The 19,085-nt window shown below is 41.2% G+C and overlaps 1 protein-coding gene across 3 annotated transcripts in view; it reads left to right on the forward strand.

Moving 5' to 3' along the window:
* Positions 1 to 19,085, forward strand: part of FRMD4B (FERM domain containing 4B) — a 347,554-nt gene that overhangs the window by 170,287 nt on the left and 158,182 nt on the right. The gene's annotated exons all lie outside the window — the stretch shown is intronic.

The following is a 19,085-nucleotide window of genomic DNA, read 5'->3' on the forward strand; positions in this document are numbered from 1 at the left end:
CTGGAAGTTGATTATCATTCTGACCCTGGCCCAGATCATTCCCATCCCATGGAGATTGGGATGGAAGGACCCTTTGGATTTGCCTGGATTCCTGGGAGGAAAAAAACTTTGTTTCTGCTCTTCATTAGTGTTTAATTAAAGGCTTGCTATCCCTAAGTCTTCAGCTGTGTCCAAGCTTTTTAAAATTCTGCAAGTGCAGACAATATAAAGAGAGTTCGACCCTTTGAGTTACAAGAGCTGGGTTTTGGTGTCTAATTATCAACCTCAAATAATGACAGAATCATAATCTTTTAGAACAAAACGGAATATGAGGCATTGCCCAAATATTTCCTGAAGACAAAGTACACTTACTTTTAACCAATAGTCAATGTCAGCTTTTAAATGTAATCAGAGTTTTAAGTTTGAAGCAGTTTGGTTCAGGATGTGTGAAGAATCTTAACCGTCAACTCATATTTAAATTTATGGGGTCTTTCCTTCCTTGAGATTTTATATATTAATCTTTCTAGGTATTGATGCCAGATATAGTTCCAGCTGAGCTCATGAGATTTTTTCCTGTGAAATTCCTTCTGGAAATGAGATTTCTTTTAGTGAATGTATTTTTCCTTTAATAAACTTCAGAAACCAACTCAGAGTTTCAAAAAAATTTTTTTCTGAGATGTTAGTGCCAGAGTCTGAACAGTGCCCTTCATTCACTACCAAGTTGCATCAGTTTAAGTTTTTTTTTCAGGTTCAAGCATTACATTAGGTTACAAATATAGCACAAACTTGCCACACCTTTATGCTGTGTATTGTGTGTTTTAAGTATTTAATTATGTCTTTCTATCCTTTTCTTCCCCACCCTCTTTTTTGGTATACTTTCTCTGAGCTAAATAGGTCACACTTAAATGTGTAAATAAATAGCATATATGTGTGTGTGTATACATATATATATGAAAAATGTATAAATACATGTACACATATGTGCATGAGTGTGTATATATGTCACTGTATCTGAAGTTTTTCCCCAAAATAATACCATGAGCCAACATATTTACCAGACATCACTTTTCTTCCCCTAATCTTCAACGTCACTTCTAAATTTATATTATAACCCTGAAGTGAATAGCTAGTACCAATAATATGGTTGGGTTCCATAATAGATTGTATTCTTCAGGAAGTTGCTATCAATTTTGATGAAGTCCAGCAAATGAAGATTTGGTCAACAATTTCACTTACTTCTTGTGGTTTAAAAATGAAGAAAACACAAAATCAGAGCTGGTCGTGTGCTCCTGGTCACCTTCTGCGTCAGCTCAGCTCACTGGTCTGTGAAATGGGGCCTTGGCGTGGGCTGCCACACTGGAGGCTGCTGGGTGGTCAGTAGACAGAAGTAGAGCAAGTTACTCAAAGTGCAGCTCTTGCCCCCTCCCTTCCCCAGCAGCTCCGTCTAAGGAGGACGAGGTGGGGAGTTAAGAGCTTGAGGGACCTATGAGGAAAAAGAGGAAGCAGCCTTCCTTGGCCCATATAGCTTCATTTATTATTTACAGATGTTAATGACATCGGTCTGTTTTAATAAAACATGTAATGAGATGAACAGCTTTATCTCTTTCCTTTGAGTGATTTGCACATATCCTTTGGGAGCCAAGGATGTTGGAGTCAGATAAATATGAGCTCTAATCCTGTTCCTTATGCCTTCCTGGTTGTATCACCCAAAGCTTAATACCTCATTCCTTTGAGCCTCGGTTTCCTCATCTATGAAATGGGAACATAATATATCATCATACTGTTTTTTTGGCCATGTCATGCAGCATACAGGATATTAGTTCCCTGACCAGGGATTGAACCCCTGCCCTGTACGTTGAGGGCACAGAGTCCTAACCACTGGACTACCAGGGAAGTCCCCGTTGCCAGGTTTAAGTGAAAGGAAGCCCTGTGACTGCTCAGAATGGTGTCCAGAACATGACTAGAACACAGTACATTGTACTTTAGGGGAAAGGCCTTGGTACTGAAATACACCAAAAAAGACAAATGTTAAAAATGGGATACTCACTTCCTCTCTCATCTCAATGAAGTTATCTTAAGTAAGGATAAGAGATGAGGTGGATATTTTGAAGCAGAATTAAATTATAGTCTGATAAATTGTTACAACCTTTTCATAGAACAGTTTAGTTGTATCTAATCAAAATGTAAGATATGTGCCCTATTTGATCAAATATTTCCTTTTCAGGAAGTCGTCTGAAGGGCATAATGGTACATGTGTAAGGATTTTCATAACAGAATGATTTGAAATAGCAAATCAGTGGAGACATGAATAGGAGGATGATTAATAAAATGATAATCCCTCCAAAGCATGGGATTCTGTGACATCAGTAGAAAAAGTGAAGTAGACGTATACGTCACAGCCTGCCAGAATTGTCACTGATCTATTTTGGGGTAAAAATAAACACAAAAGACAGAACACTATACAGGATGTGTGTGTGTGTGTGTGTGTGTGTGTGTGTGTGTGCACGCGCGCGCGTATGTATGTGTCTATAGAGGTGGCGCCTGTGGTAAAGAACCTGCCTGCCAATGCAGGAGACGTAAGAGACACAGGTTCGATCCCTGGGTCAGGAAGATCCCCTGGAGAAAGACATGGCAACCCACTCCAGTATCCTTGCCTGGGAAATCCCATGGACAGAGGAGCCTGGCAGTCTACAGTCCATAGGGTCGCACAGAGTCAGACACGACTGAACTGACTTAGCATGTGACATGTGACATAGAGACAAAAAGGCATGAATAAATGTGAGAAGTGTGTATCTGTGTTCCTGTACATGAGAGGACAGGGTTGGAAATACATAGACCAAACCATTCATAACGTTTACCCCAGGGAAATATCAGTAGACAAAGGAAGAGGTTTCTGCTTCTTTTACTTCAGTCATTCTGAATTTAAATTGCTTACAGCAAGGATATATGTGAGTGTTTAAAACTTCCTATTCGAAGCATCTGATCCAGGCTATTGTGCGCAGTGTTTCTGGGGAATAGGAATGTGTTCATTTTAACCTTGTGTCACAGCACCTGGCATGTAGCAGTGTCTCTGCATGAGTATATCTTTTGTGTCTATTTAATGATTATTAGCTACTACTGACACAATTACTGTTGTTACCTAAAGAGTGTGTGGTGGAGTCTGGCTGCTCGCTGCCCAGAATCCGTTAAACAGGCCACATTGGTGGAGAGGAAAGTTTGCTTTATTTCAGTTGCCAGCAACTGGGTGATGAGGGTGGTGGACATCTGTCCAAAGGCCGACACCCCCTCAGCGGCAACCAGTGGGGCAAGAGCTTTTATAGACAGAAAGGAAGCTACGGGCAGAAAAGGCACAAGTCAGCTCTGACAGTCATCTTCAGATTGGTCATTGCTGGCCTGACCAGCGTCATCTTGATTGTTTGAGGTACACTTAATCTTCCCAGAGTTCATTTGTTCCCATTTCTCCAAAGCCAGCCCTAGGAACTGTGGCAGCTTATGTCTTGGGTCAGAGGATGAGATGGCTAGATGGCATCACCATGAAATGTTCATGCAATGGACATGAACTTACGCAAACTTCGGGAGATGGTGAGGGACAGGGAGGCCTGGCGTGATGCCATCCTTGAGGTCACAAAGAGTCAGACACAACTGGGCGACTGAACGGTAACACAAATGTTGTGGGTACAGTCTGGTCACCGTGAAGTTAACTTCTCCACCTCGTATTTTAGTATCTATAAGACAGCTCCCAGGATGTGGTTCAGAATATTGTCTATAGCCCTTGAGAAAGATCTTAAGTCCTTGACTGTGCTTAATGACTACATTATTATTGTTGAATCTCCTTCGACTGTTTTCCTTTGTTTCCGCATTTCTCATTTCTCTGATTAAACTTACTCTCTGACTAAAGTTTATGACAGACAATAGACAGACAGAGGACATGGTGTGTATGGGGGCAGGGGTGGGGAGGGTGGCAAGGACCATAGCGTCTTGCTTCTTTCACTATTGAGTAAAAAGCAGAGATTTCCCTGGCAGTCTAATGCCTAAGACTTCACCTTCAAATATAAGAGGTGCAGGTTTGATCCCTGGTCAGAGAACTAGGATCCCCCATGACTTGTGGCCAAAAAACTGAAACTTAAAGCAAAAGTAATATTGTAACAAATGCAACAGACACTTAAAAAATGGTCCACATCAAAAAAATATTTTTAAAGAGCAGTATTTGTATTCCTTGGGGAACCATAGCATTTTTTATGGTTAAAATAAGTCCATAAATTTTTTATAGAAACACATGGTTTTTAGTCAAAGTCTTTTATCAATGGTGTATATTCGCCAGATACCTAAATGTCTATTATTAGGGGATTGGTGCAATTAATTGAGTTACTTTCATAACATCGAATACACAATGATTATAAAAAATAATGAGATAGACCAGTATCTAAAATGTGTAAGTAAATACATTTCAAACTAAGATATATAGAATGATCTCACCGATACTGTAAAAATTTACATTACTGAGCACCGATGGCTGAACTGAACTGATGGTTGTTAGTCTTTTATCAATGGTGTATATTCACCAGATATTTTCAAAACATATAGTGACTCACATACTACAGTAATGTAAAATTTTACAGAGATGAGATCATTCTATACATCTTAGTTTGAAATGTATTTACTTACACATCTTAGATACTGATCTATCTCATTATTTTTTATAACCATTGTGTATTCGATGGTATGAATGTACCTCAATTAATCTTACCAATCCCCTATTAATAGACATTTAGTTTGTTTCCAAATTTTACTAAGACAAATGTTACCATGAACATCCTTAAGTAAAACATTTATGGAAGAATTTCTGTAGACATACCTTGTTGGAAAGGACATTGAATTTCCCAAAAGTTGTACCAATTTCTGGTGCCAACTGAGTGAGCAAGAACCCTTCTTTTCCATATCGTAGCCAACAACTTTTGATTTATACTGTGGTGCTAGCGAAAAAAAATACGTTTTATATTTGTTTTCATTTTCTCTCTTTAATTAGTGAAACTGTCTGCTTTTCAAAGCTTTCCTGAGGGTCCTGATACTTGGAACACTGGAATTGTATGTGCCCGAGAGTGTCAGGAGGGCTTCCCAGGTAGCGCTAGTGGTAAAGAACCTAACCAGTGCAGGAGACATAAGGGACGTGGGTTCCATCCCTGGGTTGGGAAGATCCTCTGGAGGAGGGCATAGCAACCCACTCCAGTATTCTTCCCTGAAGAATCCCATGGACAGAGGAGCCTGGCAGGCTATATAATCCATGGGGTTGCAAAGAGTTGGACACAAGCGACTTAGCATGAAGCACGAGAGGGTCAGGGGAGGCATACTCTGCATTTCATCACAGTATAAATTAGTTCTCATGCTTTAGAGCAAATTATAGTCTCTTAGAAAGTGTTTGTCCTCTCATAGTGATACAGAATTTCCTTGTATAGTTAAAGTAAGTTTATGTAGAGCATTGCTGGTTGAAATCCAAGTATCACAAAGACAGATTTTCATGTAGTCTCTCTGCCATGTACCATATAAAGTCTTTGGATTTACAAATAGCTGAGAATAGTTATTTCTTTTCACATCCATCATACTCTTTGGTTTCATACCATGGTTTTCCCCACGTACTATTTAGTGGAGTTCAGAAATCTTGTTTTATTCTTATCTGTAAATGTTCTCAGCTTCATTTAGATTAGCTTGAAAGAGATCACCAAGGCTTTAATTTTTTTTTTTAAAACAAGGGATAAAGCTTAGGACTGGAGAACAGAACGATGCACCATTTATTTTCCCTTTTTCACCTTTTCTCTTTTGAATGTCTGAGGCCTGTAAGTTTATTTGGCTCTCTAAATCCATATTTATTAACTTAAATATAATTTAGCCAGAGTTGAATTGTTGGAATGAGATTACATAGCAACAAGCGACCATGAAGCTGTCGTTTGTCTCATTTTGGGGGGGCACCAGAACTGATTACTTGGGAGACGATTTGTGCTCTTAATGTCATGGTGATTGGAGATTGCACCCTGGGGGTGAGGATGGGATGACCTGAAGATTCGTACAGGCTTTCTTAAGGGCCAGACTAACTGAGAGGTAAATTGAAATGACTAGAGGAAGCCCCTCAAAGAGGGCGTTTGTCATGTGTTAGCTGGGTGGCACTCGCTATCGGCGTTCTGTTAAACACACCACCTCCCTTCTGGAGGTGCCACCAGGCAAATGGCAAAAAGGCAGCTCTGCGTGCAAGCTTCCTCCCATGGCCACCAAGGGGGCCAGATTATCCTGTCTGCTCCCCGTTCACCCAGGGGGGCAGGCCCAGGACCTCAACTTGGCCTGTGATACCCCTGTGCTCCTCTGAGTTCTGAGCTAGAGGAGAGAACCTCTAGCTCGTGGTTCATCAAAGAACCATGAAAACAGCAATGGAGGCAGGACACAGACAAGGTAGTTGTATGACATGGGATACAACTCCAGGTGTTTGCTCCCTTCTGGGTTCTCTTCTTTCCTGTTCATCTTCGAAGCCTGCTTACAAGGGCCATGTCTTTTTTCCTTCTCCCTTCCTGAGAGGTCTTAATTGGCTCAGAGATCAATATCACCTCGCACGTGTCTTGAGAATATCCTGATTGATCTTGAAGCCAGTGCTTGCCACTGTTTGTCATGTCACAGAGTACGCTGTTGTTGTTGCTGTTGTTCAGTCACTAAGTTGTGCACGCTCAGTCGCTCAGGCACTCAGTCGTGTCCGACTCTTTGCGACCCAGTGGACTACAGCCCACCAGGCTCCTCTGTCCATGGCATTTCCAAGGCAAGAATACTGGAGAGGGTTGCAGTTTCTTTCTTCAGGAGATCTTCCCAACCCAGGGATTGGACCCAGGGATGGAACCTGCGTCTCCTGCTTGGCAGGCAGATTCTTTACCACCGAGTCACCAGGGAAGCCCCGTAGAGTACATACGTGATGCTAATGTTTGTGTGGTACCCAGGGTAAATGTATATGAGGCTGCTCAGAGCTTGAGATGACAATCTGCAGGATCTTAGGCTGCCTTGAGGGCTGAGCAGACCAGTAGCTCAAGATACCCTTTTGCCTGTTACATCCACACACAGGTTGTGAAGCTGTGGTCAAAGCTAATCATGATGACCTTATTCCCCTTGCTCGTGATTGGTTTAGGGTAAGCATATGACCTAGGTGTGGCCAATGGTGTGCAAGGCATTGATGCATTTCTTGAAAAGCTCTTTTTACTCTTAAAAAAAGAGACATAGAGAAAGAGGTAGTCCTTCCTTTGGAGTAAGGATGTAATACCTGGAAGAGTGACAACTATATGCAACCATGAGAAAATGTTAGTTTCAGAAGAACATGCTGAGTGGAAAAATGGAAGGAACCTGGGACTTTGATGGCAGTGCTATCCTGTGGACCTCACCAATCGTGGAGCTGCCCTCCCTTTAGATAGTGAGATAATCAACTCATAACATTGAAGTTGTTTTTACTTTTATTTTGTTTGTTGTTGTTCTTCAGTTGCTAAGTCACGTCTGACTCTTCGACCCCATAGACTGCAGCATGCCAGGCTCCCCTGTCCTTCACTATCTCCCGGAGTTTGCTCAAACTTATGTTCGTTGAGTCAGTAATGCCATCCAACCATCTTATCCTCTGTCACCCAGTTCTCCTCCTGCCCTCAGTCTTTCCCAGCATCGGGGTCTCTTCCAGTGAGTTGACTCTTCCAGTCATGTGGCCAAAGTATTGAAGCTTTCACCATCAGTCCTTCCAATGAATATTCAGGGTTGGTTTCCTTTAGGATGGACTGGTTTGTTCTCCTTGCTGTCCAAGGGACCCTCTCAGGAGTCTTCTCCAGCACCACAGCTTGAAAGGATCAAATCTTCAGTGCTCAGCCTTCTTTATGGTCCAACTCACATCTGTACATGACTACTGGAAAAAAATAATTTTGACTAGATGGACCTTTGTTGGCAAAGTAATGTCTCTGCTTTTTAATATGCTGAGTTTGTCATAGCTTTTCTTCCAAAGAGCAAGTGTCTTTTAATTTCATGGCTGTAGCCACCATCTGCAGTGATTTTGGAGCCCAAGAAAATAAAGTCTGTCATTGTTTCCACTTTTCCCCCATCTATTTGCTATGAAATGATGGGACCAGATGCCATGATCTTAGTTTTTTGAATGTTGAACTGTAAGCCAGCTTATTCACTTTCCTCTTTCACTCTCATCTTTCACTCTCATCTAGGGACTCTTTAGATACTCTTCACTTTGCTACTTACTACAAAAAGGATTCTGATATAAGATCTGCTCAGGACTTGAGGATCACAACTTATAGAAGGGTTGTCCAACCAAAAAGGTGCTCAAGAAAAGAAACTTTTGAGGAAAGAATGGAATAGCTGGAGTTGTACTGGTGAAAGGGAAATGTCTAAATTCAGAGTAAGTGGTCTTGACCAGAAATATTTGCCAGCATCTCAGTGAAACTTTAGAGAAAGGAAAGAGATTTTTGCAATTTTAACAATTGCGGGAGGCAGAACTGCATATAGGTCAGAAACCTGGGCCTGGAGCCAAACTGTCTAGGTTCAGATCTTGTGTCTGCTATCTCCGGCTATATACTTCATGTAAGTTACTTAACCTCTCTCTGCTTCATTTTTCTCATCATCCGTGACATAAAGATAATACTAATTCCTACCTCAAAGATGTTATTGTGTATATCTTTACAAAATATAGGAACAGCATTTGGTGTGTATGTACTGTGTAAGGGTTTGCTAGTATTAGTTTGCAGTTATCATCAGGTGGCATTAGTGGTTAAGAATCTGCCTCCCAAACAGGAGAAATGGATTTCATCCCTGGGTCAGGAAGATTGCCTGGAGAAGGGAATGGCAACCCACTTCAGTATTCTTGCCTGAGATATCCTGTGGACAGAGGAGCCTGGTGGGCTACAGTCCGTAGCGTTACGAAGAGTTGGACACAGCTGAGTGCGTGAGCACACACACACAACACACATGATCATCCAAACCTATGCACATGTTTAAAAAAAAGTCACTTACAACACAGGCGCTTCTATGACTACACAGTCACTAAAGTGGCTAAATTAAGAAGGTCTGTTATACTAAGTGTTGGCAAAGACTTCTCATACATTACTGATGGGAGTGTAAAATGGTGTGGCCTTTTGGGAAATTGGGCTTCCCTGGTGGCTCAAACGGTAAAGAATCCGCCTGTAATGCAGGAGACCTGGGTTTGAAACCTGGGTTTGGAAGATCCCCTGGAGAAGGATATGGCAACCCACTCCAGGATTCTGGCTTGGAGAATCCCCATGGACAGAGGAGCCTGGTGGGCTACAATCCATGGGTTCGCAGATAGTCAGACACGACTGAGCGACTGACACTTAACATTTTGGGAAATTGACAGTTTCTTAAAAAATTAAACATGCATCCATCCCATGATCTGTTAGCGCCACTTCTAAGTATTTAATCAAGAGAAATAAAAATTTATATACATACTCACATACAAACACACAGACACACACACACACACACACACACACACACACACACACACAAGACTTGTAAATGAATGTTCATAGCCTATTTCTTTATAATATCCCCAAACTAGAAATAGCTCAGGTTTCCATTAATAGGAGAGGAAATAAATTGCTGTATATGTATGCAATAGAGTATCTACTCAGCAATAAAAAATGAATTAAATGCAAATATATCCAACATCATGAATGAATTTCAAAAACATTTTGCTCGGTGAAGGAACATTCATCAAAGAACACATACTTTCTAATTCAATTCATATGATGTCCTAGAACAGGAATAGCTTATCTATGGTAATAGAAATCTGAGCAGTGGTTGCTTCTGGAAATGGGGAATGAGAGGGAGAATATTCCACAAAGTTCTTTATCTCAGTAGGGGTGTGGACAATATAGGCATATACATTTGTCAAACTTGATCAAGTTGTAATACCTTGAGGATGTATATTTTGCTATTTATAGCTCTGTTTTAAAATGAAACAAAAAGTGATAGCAGATGCTGCACAGGTCTTGGAAAGTAAATGTACAAGATGAGCATCTTTTTATCCTGGGTAGCAAGAAAAATATCAAAAACTATGAGTTGTGTCTGAAGGATACAGGAGTTGACTTGAAGAGGAATTGTCTCCCAGTGGCCAATACGGGACAGTTTGAACATCAACAAAGACAACAACTTAAATTTTATTATAGCACATATAATATATCTAAATACATGTGTTTATGAATACTTAAATAAAAAACCAATTTGGCCACCATTAGAAGTGCCAACTTACTATTTTGAAAACTGGTAAATAAAGGTGATGAATTGAGCATTTGCTATCTCTGCTTTATGAATTGTACCACTTAGTAACCCATTTGTGGATGAGAGGAAATTTCTCACTTGAGAAATAGTCTAGCTCAAAGTAAAGGGTGATAGAATTGGAAAGTCATCATATTGAAACCCTCAGTCAATTAAATGATCTAACTATTGAGCTAACATCACAAGAAGAGAAAGCCCAAATGAAAAAACACAGATTGGTGACCAGTGAAACCATCTTGACAAAAAAGATCTGACTGGTATCTGACGAAGCCGTCACACTCAACCAACCTACAGGAAATAGAGTGAACAAAAGACCGTGTTAAATGACACCAGAGAGATGTGATCAACAGAACTCAGATGGTAGGAGAACTGGCAGAATAAACAGCCCAGTTTCTTCAACAAATAAATTGTAATGAGAGTGAGAGAGAGAAGAGACAAAAAAGAGGGAAAGATGAATGGGAGAGAAACTTCTAGATTAACAGAGACCTAAGAGAAATAACAACAAAATGCATGTGTAAACATTTTTGGATCTTGATTCAAGCAAACTTGGAAAAAAATGCCTTCATAAGATGAGTGGAAATTTGAACACTAACTGGATATTTGATGATTATTAGTTAATATTGGGCATTTGGGGGTAATTGAAGTTTTATATTTTTTAAAAATGTCCTTAGCTTTTATATTGGAATATTTACAGATAAAATTTTTTGACCATCTTAGATTTGCTCCAGAGTAATACATACAAAAGGACAGAAAGTGGACGAGAATATTAATGAAACAAGATTAGCCATGTGTTATAACTGTTAAAACTGGTTGATGGATATATGGAGGTTCATATACCCGTCTGTCACTTTTTGTAAGGACTTGAAATTTTCCACCATAAAAAGTTCTGTTTCGATTTCAAAGGAACACAAAATGGGAGAAAAGAGGGGAAAACAAAACAAAAACCCAGAATCTGCAGAAATACAGGAAGGAAATCTAACAGCATGCCTGAATGTTAACCCCTGGACGTGTTTCTCCCTGTCTGCAAGAGCCAAATGAGAAGGCTGTGTTTAAGACGGAGAGCTCTGGGTTTGAATCCTATTCTACTACACCCAGTTGTGGGGACTTCTGTTACCAGATCTTCTGAGCCTCTCTCTCTCAGCTGTAAGATGGAGACGAACAAGTACCCGCTTCCTAGGGTTGTTGTCAGGATAAAAGGAGAATCTGTGTAGAGCATGGGGCACAATACTTGGCACCAGTCGGCCCTGAATAAACGCGGGCTGTTGACTATGAGTTTACTGCATGGAACATTTAAACCCAGAAAATAAACCAACCAATATATGCACTTTTCAATGAATGCTGGAGCATTTTTGATGGCCTTTTCCTGTTTGTTTTTCCAAATACGGGAGTGAGGTTAGATTTTACAGTGTCCATCGCCTGAAAAACGGCAAGTGCCTTGTGGTAAAACCAAGTCAAAAGTCATGGGGCTCTCATCTTGTGAAACAGATAGAAAAGGAATCCCCCATAAGGCCTGCCTTTCTCCCTTACTTTTTCACCTCTGTTTTTCTATTTTTGGTTAAGAAAGCAAGAGAAGCCGCCTAGAACAAGAAACTTCCCTATTTTGCTGCCTGGAGGAGAATGTGAGTAATGGACTTTTCCATCAGGGTTGTTTTTCCTGGACATGCTGTGCCCCCTCCAACTGCTGGAACATGTGATCCTGAAGGAGACCTTAAATAAACTTCGAATGTTCCTTATCAGTCAGCAGCGCTGTCCCAGTTCTAGTAAATTATGAATTTGTTTTCTGCATTTGCTGCTCTTCCTTTTTGAACAGAAGCCTTATTCATTCACAGTATGAGATGAGCGATTTCCATATGCCCCACATAAGGCAGAAGTGGTCCTGAACTCAGCCCCCAAATATGCATGTGGCTGGCTCCTTTTTTTTCTCCTTTTTCTTTTCTTGCTACAACTGGGGATTGAACCCAGACCACGGGAGTAAAGAGCAGCAGATCCTAACCACTAGACCACCAGGGAACTCCCCTGGCTGACTCATTATTATTATTATTTTTTCTTATAATGTTTTGTTTACTGGGGTGGGGAATGGGAAGAGCTGATACAGGAGGATATGAAGAGAAGAGATGTCTGCCTTCCTTTCCTTGTAGCCCAACCCCATTCAGCCAGACCCTAACATAGCACTGAAAATAAATTTCATATGCAGTAACACACAGTAACCTAAAGATCAAGGCAGCTTAACTGGGCTGTTTTCAGATGAAAGAACTGTTCTGCTGCTGCTGCTAAGTCGCTTCAGTCGTGTCCGACTCTGTGCGACCCCATAGACGGCAGCCCACCAGGCTCCCCCGTCCCTGGGATTCTCCAGGCAAGAACACTGGAGTGGGTTGCCATTTTTTTCTCCAATGCCTGAAAGTGAAAAGTGAAAGTGAAGTCGCCCAGTCGTGTCCCACTCTTAGCGACCCCATGGACCACAGCCTACCAGGCTCCTCTGTCCATGGGATTTTCCAGGCAAGAGTACTGGAGTGGGGTGCCATTGCCTTCTCCGGAAAGAATTGTTCATTTGACTTCAAAAGATACTTGTTCAAGAAAGTTTCTGCTTAAGTTTTTTCTTATTTACCTCAGGTGTTTTTTGCGGGGGGCGGGGGGCAGAAGAAGGGGTGGTCTTTGTTGCCGAGCAGGCCCTTCTCCAATTCTGGCAAGCGGGGGCTACTTACTAGTTGCAGTGTCGAGACTTCTCGTTGGGGTGGTCTTTCTTGTTGCAGAGCTCGGGCTCTAGAGCCTGCCACCTTCTGTAGTTGTGGCACATGGGCTTAGCTGCTCCGCGGATTGTGGAATCTTCCTGGATCAGGGATCGAACACAGTGTCTCCTGCATTGGCAAGCAAATTCTTTGCCGCTGAGCCACCAGAGAAGCCCCTCCCCTGGGGGGCTCCTTCTCATCTTCAGTCCCTCCATAACTCTTCATTGCATCCTCCTGCTTTAGTTTCTTCATAGGTCTTAACCCTCACCTGAAATTAACCTTATTATTTTTTACATTTCTTGCCCCACTCTGGACATCTCCCCATCATCATGGTGCCCTCACCACCTAGCCCAATACCCAGCAAAACTAGCTACATAATTGGTAGGAGCCAATGCAGATAGAAAAATGTGAGCCCAGGTGTTCAAAATGTATTAAAAATTACAAGACCGAAGAGCATTAGGCCAGGTGTGGTGCCCTTCTTTGCAGGTATTACAACCATTTTTATTAAGCAACCCCCCACACACAAATAGTTACTGCAATGAATGCAGATCTTAGGAAAACCATCAAGAGGAACCTAATGAACACCGGCATCCAGACTGATAAATGATGGAAAACAAGACCTAGCCTGTGTGTGAAAGGGACCCATGAATCCTCAACTGCAGGGTTGACTGGGAGGTGAGAAATGAGATGGTCATGCAGCTCGCCTTGAGAATCACTGAGTCTGGGCTGTAAATCCCCCGAGGGTCAGGACTGTAGTGTTTTCATCTTGGATTTCCCTGGCAGGGCTTCTGCACGTACATAGTGTTCCATGAATATTTGACAGGAACTGGATCAGTTCTCAAGGCAGAATTAGAGAAGGTTGAGGAGTTATGAAGGAAATATTCTTTTCTTTAATGCAAACCTCACTACATTCAGGAGGAGATGAGCCGGTCTGAAATTAAGTTTGGCCTTTTAGTTTATGATGAGTGGTGCAGAGCTGTGCTTGGCCATCCGAGTTTTAGAAAACTGCAGCACTTTGCCTGTGTTGGTATTTTATGGTGTGTCTGGCATTCATGTGGTGTATGATATGTTCTGTGATGAAAGTGATAGTTTTGTGAAAGTGCAAAGCTTCTGGTAAGAATTCCTAAGACTGTATTTCTTTAAAAATCGGGCCTACACTTTGACATTTTTTTCCCCTAAAATGATGGACCTGTTTCCTTTGTCCCACTTCCAGAGATGGTGAAAGCCTCACAAAGTAACCAATACTCTTGTCCAAGCTCCCCGGTTAGTGATGATCCAATTGTGTCACAGTTTGCATTTTATAGGCATAATTTCACTTATGCCTATATTTCATTTGGACTTACTCTGGGGGTATAATTTCATTTTCTTTTCTAAAATTTATTTCACTGAAGTGTAGTTGATTTACAATGTTGTGTTAATTTCTGTTTTTTTCTTTTTAATTTAATTTCGTTTTCAGTGGGACTCAGCAGAGCTCCCTGAGTCTGCATTTGGATCTCACATTAAGCCCTGGCCCAGGGCAGACTGCCAGAGAGGAGCCATGAGGAAGAGCAGTGGTTTCAGGCTGGGTGTAGAGTGAGAGTTGCCACTCTTCCGGTGTGCCCCTTTCTATGCCAATTCTAAAGGACAGCGTCCTGTCTACTGCGTGGACCGCAGAGCTCCTATCTGATACCAGGGCTGCAGCAACTATCCTTTCCCCGAGACGGAATCCCTGGAACTCAGCCTCCCAGTGTCTTTACAGCTGGGGCCCCACCCAGCTCCCCAGTTCCGTGTTGATAATCACTCATCTTATTAAACAGTGTTGGTCAGCTGACGAAGGGTATTTGATTCCAGTTGTCCTGTCTCTTGTGAACTACTGTATTAGGTAGAACCTTTTTGTTTGCAAACCAATTAAAAATTTTTAAATTCGCTTAAGTAAAAGTAGAAATTATAGTGATTCAGACAGTCTTTGGATTCTGTTTAACTCCAGCTCTTCTCTCTGTCCTGAGGTACTCTGATATGCCAGGTCCCATCCCAGCAGCTTTTTAACTCCAGAACAAAGATAGACACACTTCCCTGTTCCCTGTAACTGGGAATATAGGAGACTGGTATTTTTATTGCTATTCCTGAATCTGGGCTTCCCTGGTGACTCAGTGGTAAAGAATCCGTCTGCCAGTATAAAAGATGTGGGTTCGATCACTGGATCAGGAAGATCCCCTGGAGAAGGAAATAGCAACCCACTCCTATAATCTTGCCTGAGAAATCCTATGGACAGAGGAACCTGGCAGACTGCAGTCCATGGGGTCGCAAAAAAGAGTTGGGCATGACTTAGTAACTAAACAACAATTCCTCAATCACATGTTTATTGTCCTTTGATATAGGGACATGAGGTTTCACCTTAATCATTTGGATGGTATCGTCATGAAAAAGCAGGGATCATAATTAGAAAAGGTGAAACAGAGTTAAGATGGTTGAAAACAACACCCTTACTGTGACCATATCCTGGTTTTAGTCTTCATGTGTGCTCCCTGGCCATACCCTGACCTTGCCCCAAGCCTGTATCTGGTCTGTCACTTCTCCTGGTCTTTCAGGCCAGCTTTGGCCTCCTGGATTTAGCCCATTCTATTGTCTTGATTATGAAACTATTTATCAGAATTCTGATTGTCCTTCAACAGTGAAAAATCCTTTCCTTATCTTTGGAAATGCACACTAGCTCTCTCAGTGGACTTTCCAGCTCAGGGAGAAAAGTCACCACTTATTGAGCTTTTCCTGCTATATGTCCCCAAATAGAAGGTTCCCTCAAATATAAAGTCACTCCCCATGTTCCCACTAAGAAGATTCAAGACAAGTGTTTTACCCAAGTTTGCGTGTATATGCGAGTGCTCAGTCGTGTCCAACTCTTTGTGACCCCATGGACTGTAGCCCTTCAGGGTCCTCCGTCCATGGGATTCTGCAGGCAAGAATACTGGAGTGGGCGGCCATTGCCTACTCCAGGGGATCTTCCCAACCCAAGGATCAAACTCGTGTCTCCAGCACTGGCAAGCAAATTCTTTACCACTGAGCCACTTGGAAAGTTCCTTACCCTACTTGAAGATGTAAACATTTAGGAATGTAGATGAAATAGTCCAGTATTTTCTTCTAATACTTAAGATTATTTGTCCTGTGGATTAATAATTTGGGTGATGGCTATCTTGCATTTTCCCTCTTTATGAAGTAATTTTTTTCAGCGTCTCCACAGGCATCTGTGTGCTGTGTGTTGGCCCTGAAATGGAAGCCCCTGGCTGAATCATCCTTCTAGCTTACCCAAGCACAGTATCTTTGCTTCTGCCCAAGTCATTTGAGCTACAGAACTTTTTTCTTTCTTTTTTTTATAATCGAAGTATAGTTGATTTACAGTATTGTTTAGTTTCTGGCATACAGAAAAGGCATTCAGTTACACATATATTTTTTCATATTCTTTTCCATTATGATTTATTACAGGATATTGAATATAGTTCTCTGAATTATAGGACCCAATAGGACCTTGGGTTGTTTATCCATTCTGTATATAATAGTTTGCTTCTAATAGTCCCAAACTCCTAATCCATCTTTTCCAATTCTCCCTCCTTGGTAGCCATAAGACTGTTGCTGTTTCATAGATAAGTTCATTTGTGTCATATTTTAAGTTAGACATGTAAGTGATATCATATGATACTTGTCTGTCTCTCTCTCTGACTTATTTTGGTCAATGTGATCATCTCTAGATCCACCCATGGAGCTGCAGATGGCATTATTCATTCTTTTTTATAGCTGAGTAATAGTCCATTTCACATAAGTGAACATAGCATAACATAACATAACATAACATCTTTATCCATTCATCCATCGATGAACATTTAGGTTGTTTCCATGTCTTCAATTCAGTTCAGTTCAGTTCAGTCACTCAGTCGTGTTTGACTCTTCATGACCCCATGGACCACAGCATGCCAGGCCTCCCTGTCCATCACCACCTCCCGGAGTTTACTCACTCATGTCCATTGAGTCAATGATGCCATCTAGCCATCTCATCCTCTGTCATCCCCTTCTCCTCCTGCCTTCAGTCTCTCCCAGCATCAGGGTCTTTTCAAATGAGTCCATTCTTTGCATCAGGTGGCCAGAGTATTGGAGTTTCAGCTTTAGCATCAGTCCTTCCAATGAATATTCAGGACTGATTTCCTTTAGGATGGAATGGTTGGATCTCCTTGCAGTCCAGGGGACTCTCAAGAGTCTTCTCCAACACCACAGTTCAAAAGCATCAATTCTTCAGCTCTCAGCTTTCTTTATAGTCCAATGCTCACATCCATACATGACTACTGGAAAAACCATAGCTTTGACTAGACAGACCTTTGTTGGCAAAGTAATGTCTCCACTTTTTAATAAGTTGTCTAGGTTGGTCATAACTTTTCTTCCAAGAAGCAAGCGTCTTTTAATATCATGACTGCAGTCACCATCTGCAGTGATTTTAGAGCCCCCAAAAATAAAGTCTGTCACTGTTTCCACTGTTTCCTCATCTGTTTGTCATGAAGTGATGGGACCAGATGCCATGATCTTAGTTTTCTGAATGTTGAGTTTTAAGCCAACTTTTTCACTCTCCTCTTTCATTTTCATCAAGAAGCTCTTTAGTTCTTCCACGTCTTGGCTATTGTAAATAGTACAGCACTTTTTAGTCTCTGTGTATGTTACTTTACTGGGAGAATTATTGCATGAGTTTTTTTTCCCTCCTTTTTCATTCATCCTAGAGTTGTATATGCATGGTCTTCCAGAATAACCACCTACTGCATGGCCAAGTAGTGTTAAGTAACTTGGTTTCTCTAGCATTTAACCCTTCTGGTTGTAAGATCACATGCCTATAATTATTATTGAATTGGCAGTAAATCCTTTGCTACTGATTTCACCAAATGATCTTTATAAGCATCCAAACTTGATATTGAATTAGGTTGTTTCAAGGTATTGTGTCTCCCCCCAACAGTACACTGTAGTTCAAAGGAATTGGAGTCTTTGAAGGAACTTGCTAAAGCCGCTGTTTCATTTCTGAGGGACAGGGATTTTGATAGGAGGGCCCCTCTCCTTTTATTTAAATACGTGGTGTCTGTCTATCTGCCATTCAGATTCCTGGTGTTTTGTATGTCCAGCCTCATTTAATTCCTCCAACACCCTTAATGAGATAGGGATTTTTATCCCTATTTTACTAAGAAGGAAACAGATTCTCAGAGTGGTCAAGTAACTTACCCAAGGACATATGGCTATAAAATGCCAGGCTCGTCTGGTTCTAGAATACATGTTTTCTTAGCTACACCACACACTAGAACAAAAGTCCAAAAGATTCTTTTTTCAGGTGGGAAAAACAGGGTACCACATCACAGCCCCTTACTTAGCCATTCTAAAATTAAAAAGTGGTGTTTTGTTGTTTTTGGTTTGTTTTTTTTTTTTTTACTGAATTTTATATATTTTTCTCTCTACTTGACTTTGAAGTATAATGGATTTTGATTATTCTCTGTCCACTGAGTTCATTAGTAATGATTTTGAAGTACAAATGATGAAATAAATCCTTTTTTCAAGACCAAGGTTATTCTCCCAAGATTTTCTATTTGTGACTAACATCACTGATGCCAATTCTAATGTTATCCCATGGAATTGGAGTTTTCTTTTGAGTGTAAACGCACATGGTAGAATGGCTGTGAGCGGCACAGCTGAGTTCAGTGTTATTTCTGTTCGTGTTCATTAAATTCCCTGCCTGTTCAGAATGTGTACAGACCGAAGAGCCGAAACTGAAGTTTGGATTCTTAGATGGCATAGCCCATCTCTGAATAATTATCCAGTGCAGATAATGCATGACCAATAAACAAAATTTCATCATGTGTTTTACACGTGTTATGAAGAAAGGCTTTAGGTGGCCAAAAAAAAAATAGCAGAAGTTTTTTTTTTTTTTTTCCCTCGCATTGCTCTCCTGACTCATGTTGAAAGGCTTTTGTTTCTAATCAAAGCAACAAACGGTAAGGTCATTTCCTTGCGATTATATGGCAGCGGAAGGCGTCGGGGTTTTTAGGTCCCTACTTCCACCAGCTTGTATTTGGAGAAAACACA

The sequence above is a fragment of the Muntiacus reevesi genome, chromosome 4 (assembly GCF_963930625.1).
Source record: "Muntiacus reevesi chromosome 4, mMunRee1.1, whole genome shotgun sequence".
NCBI lineage: Eukaryota > Metazoa > Chordata > Mammalia > Artiodactyla > Cervidae > Muntiacus > Muntiacus reevesi.